Source organism: Mytilus edulis, chromosome 2 (genome assembly GCF_963676685.1).
Source record: "Mytilus edulis chromosome 2, xbMytEdul2.2, whole genome shotgun sequence".
Lineage (NCBI taxonomy): Eukaryota > Metazoa > Mollusca > Bivalvia > Mytilida > Mytilidae > Mytilus > Mytilus edulis.
Window position 1 is genome coordinate 63,883,247 of NC_092345.1, and position 7,871 is coordinate 63,891,117.

Consider the following 7,871-nt stretch of genomic DNA (forward strand, 5'->3'; position numbering starts at 1 on the left):
TTTAGCCCAAACAATGACTTGCTTCAAGAATTCGGGACTGGAAAGTATTATTGCCAACAATCTTCTTTTTAAAACGCCCTGAACAATTTGATTCGGCAACAAGGGATTGCAACAAGCTATGATTAATGACAAAATTGATGATACAGGTATTATTTGAAGTGTTTTTCTGAAGCTCCGTGAATGTATATTTTTTGACTTCGTTCCTTGAAAACAGTCAAGCATGGTTTCTATACATCACTTACACTTCGTTTTGTTCCAAAACTTGTCCGCTTGTATCGATCACGCAAAAATAGTAAAAATATAACAACATCGTATTAACTTTACTGTGTTTGGATTTGCATAAGAGTTAATGAAATGCAAAACCGGATACATTATTCCTTGTCGCAACACCTGATATCGCTACATTTGGAGTTCATATAATTGCTTCATGTTGTGACTATTTTTTTTCAATTTTCCAAACAGATTTAAGATATTTGAATATCGGTAAGATATTTGAATATCGGTAAGATATTTGAATATCGGTAAGATATTTGAATATCGGTAAGATATTATCTATCGTTTAATTAATGTGTTTTCCTGTCCAAACGTTTGCTCTCTATAATACTTAATCAAAATTAAGTCATGTGTAATCAGATCAGCAAAAGAAAAAACAACATGACAAAAGACACAAATGTTAACATCTCGATATCTTCTTATTATTTTTTTTTTTGTCAATGAAATGTTTTCAACATTTTCTAATCTTATTATAATATACGCTTAAAAGCAGGAATTTACAGATTTTTTTTTACAATTACCATTTTCGTGGCTACTTCTGCTTTCATCATTGTTTTACAATTTCAAATTAATACTGAAGGTTGTATGATTGCAAGAAATAACAACAAAGGAGGTTATTAAATGAAATCATACCTTTGAAAGTCATGCGGAATTTGTGGGTAAATATGTGCATTCTTGTCTTTAATTTTTACTAATATGCTTCTATATATGTTCTATGGTCTGGTTGTTGTCTCTTTGGCGCATTCATCATTTCCATTCTCAATTTTATTGGTCTGTATGCCATTTTGTGCTTCTTTGGGTTTTTTTTAGTGAATAGGATTATAGCACAATGTTGACTGTTGTATTATTGACATTTTTACCTATTTTGTCTGGTTGTTTTGTTTTGTTCAAGCATCGTTGTCAATACAATGAAATTTGATGCGACTGCCATACAAGTGAGAGGTTTAGCTAGCTATAAAACCAGGTTCAATCCACCATTTTCTATTTTCTACATTAGAAAATGCCTGTACCAAGTTAGGAATATGACAGTTGTTATCCATTCGTTTGATGTGTTTTAGCTTTTGATTTTTCTATTTGATTAGGAACGTTCAGTTTTGAATTTTCCTTGGAGGTCAGTAATTTTGTGATATAACTTTTTTGAAAGATCCTGAAAGTCATTTTTACTAATAAACACGTGTATATCACATTTTGTGTATATGACTTTTTTTCGTATCAATAATTCCTTTTTTTAAGGAATAACAACCAAACTACGAGCGTTTACTTGGTTATCCCTTGCTGCTGTGAATTTGTTATCCCTTGCTGCGGTGAATTTGTTATCCCTTTCATGGAACACCAACTGCTGATTATTTTGAGCACCTGTGTCCATTTACGGTTTTTGATAGGATGTTTGTTTATCAATCGTTAGGTTATTTGTAGTGTTCTTAAACTCTTGTCTGTTGTTTTATTTTCGCTGTTGTTTTTTTAATTGTATATAAGAATTTCAGAAGACGATGCATTTGTTATCATATTAACAACTAAAATTGAGCATTGAATTAAAGTTGTGAAGCTGAAAAGATATAGTACATTTTCTCCGGAGGTTTCATTGAAGTTCTTAATATTTAAATTAGATCATTTCCTTTCACTGTTAGTTATTAAAAAACGACTCTAATTTAAACATAGCAAAGCAGAGATTTTATTGATTTATTAACAGTAACAAAAGCATTGATTACAATATGTCTTCTCAATTTCTAATCAGACACATGCCCAATGCGTTTATCAATCTAGATGTCTGCTTCCGTGGTCTGTAGTTAATATAAATACAAAAGTCAAAAGTGAACATTGCATGCATTTTGATTTCATAACATTTTAGCTTTGAGTCTACTTAAAAAACTTACCTACAGTTTATCCGCACAAATTCATATCAGATCATATTGTTTTATCACTTAAGCTTTACAGCGTACATTAAATGGTATTATGATCTTTATTATGTTATAGAACTTCAAAAACAAGTGCAACGAAAAGTCATCAAAGGCAACTCTGATCGACAAACAACATCATATAAAACTTACACAAACCCACAGTTTGAGTATGTACGTTTTGTGATTGTTGAAGGCCGGCCGGTGACATGTGACTGCTTATAAACTTATCCTTTGGATTTTGTGAGTAGCTGTCACATGTACGGACATAGCGCTTTACTTAATCGTATTAGGAAATACGCAAAACAACGCTGATATAAAGTTAATAAACCTACTGTTATACACAAAGTACACAGTAAAAGTTGTTAGGAACTCTAAAGTACACGTCTATTGCGACCCGTGTTGTGTGCGTGAAGATAATTACCATGTTATCTATTGGCTTTGTAATGTACATATACATTTGGTACTTTTAGATATGAAAAGAAAGGTTAAAATGTTACAGTTCTTCATCATTGTTATCTCCAAGTTTGAATCAATTGTATACAATTAATACATAAACATTGCATTTAATGTTAAGACGGAAGAATGCTATATGGGCCTTATTTTGTTCAACGATTTTTTTTTTCTTTAGTAAACGTATGCAACATTTGTGTAGTAAAAAAAACTTTTTTTTATTTAAACGACACTGTAATTAATTTAAGCTTTGTTTTTGGTATTCATAATACATATAATAGGAAGACAATTAAAAGTAAAATAACAAAAATACCGAACTCCGATGAAAATTCAAAACGGTATGGCCTTAAACAAATGACAAAATCAAAAGCTCAAACAGATCAAACGAATGGATAACAACTGTCATATTTCTGAATTGGTACATGCATTTTCTTATGCAGAAAATGATGGATAAAACCTGGTTTTGTAGCAAGCTAAACCTATCATTGTATGACAGTCGCATTTAATTTCATTATAATGCCAACAATGTGTGAACAAAACCAACAGACATAATAGGTAAAATATCAAAAATTGAGGTACAGCAGTTAACATTGTGTTATGATCGTAATCACTATAAAAACAAACAATTATGTAACAAAGAAATACAAAAAGGCATATAGACAAAGCAATTTGGCTGTAAAGGAAAGACAAGAATACAAAAAGGTATCATAGCACAACAACACAATGACGGGATGTATTAGGAACCAGGATTAAATTTTGTATTTACGTCAGACGCGCGTTTCGTCTTCAAAAGACCCAGAACAGAGCCACGTCACATGTAACAAAGAAACACAAAAAGGCTAAGACACATAACTTTCTTTATTAAAAAACATACCATAAAATCATATACAACAGGAAATATGTTTGTTGACTATTGTCAGGTGGTCCAAGATATTGATACTGACGATGCGACACTAGACATTTTAATAGTACTAGTTAGCCGATAACTATTTTAATTTTACTACTAAATCTGAGCCATGCAACAGTATAGATATTCACAAAATGCTTTGTTTTTTTTAATTAAAAAGATTTTTCAACATCACGGAATTTGGAAGAAAATTGAATTGAAGTTATTCAATACGATATTTTTTCTCAATTAACCTTCTAATAGCCAATTCTGTAAGTATGTCGTTAAATAATGAAACTATATGCCGGTTTGAAAACTCGACACTGGACAATATTGCTGTAAAAGTTTCCCGCTATTACTTTTGTTGAAACTGGATATTTAGATAAGTCTTATGCTGTGACATAATTATGTAAAACTTTGATATCTTGCAGGTTGATATCACTGAAGTGAAGAGAGGGTATCAAATTATCGGTATCATTTCCTCTATACTGTCATGATTATCACGATGATAATTTGATACGGATACTTTATTGGTAGTGTTGAGGCGTATATTTTTGTGTAATGATTGGATTCATTGTAATCCAATATTTAGTTTTTAATACTAGTTATTAGAAATAAAGGTTCGACATCCGCACATTTAAATTCGGTATCGTTTAGTTTGTTTCAATAGTTTGTGCCAGTATTAATTGCAGACATCAGAAAATACACAGTACTGAGGTGTCAGCATTGATGCATTTTTTGTGTAAATAGGTTTAAGACATAATCAAGTAGTAAAATGCATGTTCGGTTAAGGATGTTTTCGCATCGAAATTTAAACGCGATCTCAAAACGTGGCCAATAGTAATGGTGCAGGGCAAAAACAGTTTTGAAAGATAAATTCAGAAAATCAAACAATTAAGACCCCCTGTGATTTTTTTGTTTGTTTGAAGGATATGTCATCATTGAATGTTTTCCATACTATGGCTGGACAAATTGATATTACCAAAGCTAGGAATCAGATTCATACTAATTTAAAACCTCTTCGATTCCGCTCCTTACTTGCAAAGTGGGTTGTGTCGAGCTTGTAGCAGCATAATTGTATTACTTACTGGTACAAAAAATGTTTACATATAATAGTATATGTACAGTAATTATAAAAACAACCGATATCACAATATCAAAGGAAATCGTAGCAAAAATATTAGAGTTTACTGCCGTTTGAAGACATCATTATAACTGAGGATATTATTGTATGATGAAATTGATATGCAACATGTCCAATGATAAAATTGATATTCAATAATGTTTTAGTTCTAAAACAGATTCAATGGTTACAGTCGCAATAAGTAATGTGTTTGTAAAAATCGATTTGAGAAGTAACAGTGAAAACTAATACTAGTACTGTCAACAAATGATAAATACTTGGTCATCAATATTTGCAGAGAAGTTGAGATCTAAATCAAATAAATTGATTTCATAGCCGACCTTTGGTTATATTTTGCTCTGCAATTACATATGGTTCATCAACTTTGGCTTTAATGTCTGTTTGCGGTCGTAGAAGTTCATTAGAATCACGAACTGAAAAAGAAACATAAATTAAACAATTGTCTTTCATTCCATACAATCATACCATGTCTTCTTTTTTTTTTATATGTACATAAAATCGTAAGTTAGGAAATTATAAATTGTGTTTACCACAATCTAACTGAATAAAAGATCATAAGGAGGGATTTCAAGAGCCATCACAACACATAAGCTGAAACAAATACACATTGTCATGACCAAAAAGTAGAAACATCGCAAAGATTTCACTTAAACAACATTGTCATGCTCACGTATATACATACCAGGCAGAGTGCGATATATGAAGGTTTCCGATTTTATCTATAATTGGCCTAGTTGAAGCAATAAATGAATACTGCTCAAAAATAATTTTGAGTGGGAAAATATGAATGGTTACCATGGTAACGGACACACTATTTTGTTGTTGTAAAGCGTGGTAATATCTTTCAAAAATCAGCTAAATCACCACAATTCAGAGCCAGATTATGAATAGAATCGTGCATTTTTCATTAATGTTAATATTTTACATTGATACAACTTGGTTTAAGCTTCATTTTAGTGAAGATTGCAGGTCAACCAAATTTAAAATACATGGAACCAGATTCATGGAGAATCAGCGCTTTTCTAATCTTTTGTCATCGTTGGTAGGTTTGTACAACAAAATTGTATTTTGAACATTAAATATAGGGATTCTTGAATACAATTTTACAATGTTTTGCAGTAAAAACAAACATTTACCAATTTGTAATCACATCTTGTTCCAAATATTACTTACAAATTGCCATTTTAATCATGTTTGAAATAACACATATCAACTTTTGGTTTGAATTATTATGTAATTGTTATGAAACTAAGGTTGATCTCCCTCGAAAAAAAAACTAAAACATTTTTGGTGTGTTTTGTTTCATCCCAATTAGTTTTTGTCCTCATATACGTCTTTAATTTTATAGAATATATACATGAATGATATATATTTTAATTATTGGCCTACATTTATGTAAATGTTTGCTTATTTTCATCTAAAATAATGCATAACAGGCGCTTTTTGCGGTTGTTGCAGCCATGTTTAATAGGGGATATATTTTAATAATCAAGATGAAAATGGCTTGAAAAATACGGGGTAACATCATAGCGTAGGATTTTCCGTACTTTCGTGAATACTATAATTTCCATCTCCATCCAAAATTTCTGCCTCCTATTCAATATGGTTGCAATAATCGTGAAGTGGACTATTGCATCTTTATTTTAATGCGTATGCATGTTGACAAAGAACCAGACAGACTTTTCATGTCTGTATCATTATTAACTTGAATGCAAGCTAGGGCAATGTGTTATAAAAAAAACCGGCTGTGTTTCAGAAACATGTAAATAACCATACCTTTGTCGTCAATATCTTTTGACATATTTAGTGTCACTATTAGGAGAATACCACTTAAGAAAATAAATACACCTCCTAGAACCATAATCCATCGGGTTAGTTTTTTACGTGCAGCCGCATCCTGAAAAATTCTGATGTCATCCAAAATGGATTTTCGTGGTTTTCTACGCACGGGTTTTTCAGTCTCAACAGGTAGATATTGTTCAGAAACTATTTCGATGTCTTCATCCTTTTCCGAACTTGAAGATGTTGTATGTAGAAATTTCACATTGTGACCGTTATCCATTTTTTAGAATTATTCCTAGCTTTATTCGATGTGTGATACTGGGTTAAATAAATCCGTATAATTATCCATTTTTAGAATTATTTGTCACCTTATTCAATGTATGAGACTGGGTTAATCCGCACACGTGTCCATTTTCAGATTTCTTAAAAAGAACGCGTTTTTGTTAAAGATCATAGAACCACACGTTTTTGTTATAGATTATGAAACCACACGTTTTTGTTATATGTTAAAGAACCACTGTATTATCGCAGACAATTTCAAATAAATAACAGGAAGAGTGATATCTAATTTTCAGAACATTTTGATTATTTCTGGTTTAGACAGAGATAAGCTTTCATTACATGCAATAGCCGATTCGATCCTTATAAAAGTTGCTGTCTCACATGGCATTAGTTTCAATCACTTATTCACTTATCCATTTTTTCTCTCAAGAATGCAATTATCTTCCTAATACAACTCCTTCATCACAGCATCATAGAAAATAAACTACAACATCCAAGGTCAACGAACTAAATTACTGATGTTATTTCCAAACAGTTGCCTGTAGCTCAGTAATACGTAATGATCTGCGATTTCATTTCAAATTATTATTTTGCTCTGATTTTTTTAATTAAGTGTGTTTTTTTTTACATTTATAATAAATCTGTTGGGAATACTAATAAATCATTTTCCCCGCCAGGATAAAATGCAGACATCTTCACACTCATCATTTTATGATTATTGGACAATTGCTTGAAAGATAGAGTCGACTAAAAACTTGGAAATAATTTTATATCAAACATTATATTTTCATTTGCATCACGTAGAGATTTATCAATGCCAATAAAATTAGTCTGTGATCAGGATATACTGGATCAATGTTAAAACATGTAACACCATTGGCAACACACTGGTTATTTCCTTCACGGTCTTTTCACATCTTAATTTCTGTAACCATGGTACTTAGTATGCATTTTTCTATCAATGTTTTGAAAAAAACAGATCATTTAAAAACACAAAATCGTTAACATATAATTAATCTAAATATATTCGAAAGAAAGCTCTGATTTCTAAGATACCAATCTATTACATTTTGCTTAAGTAATTAATTATAAAGGAAGTTTAGATTCAAAATACATATAACAAATCGATTCATTTTTATCTGCTAAGGTTAGCAGC

General features: G+C 31.0%; 1 long non-coding RNA gene across 1 annotated transcript; it reads right to left on the reverse strand.

Annotated features, from left to right (window-relative positions):
- Window positions 1–3,463: 3,463 nt before the first annotated feature.
- On the reverse strand, window positions 3,464–7,525 carry LOC139512661 (uncharacterized). The gene is made up of 2 exons (XR_011662316.1): window positions 6,428–7,525; window positions 3,464–5,064 (listed from the first exon to the last, which is right to left on the reverse strand). It is a non-coding gene; the product is annotated as an uncharacterized lncRNA (long non-coding RNA).
- Between the last annotated feature and the right edge of the window lie 346 nt (window positions 7,526–7,871).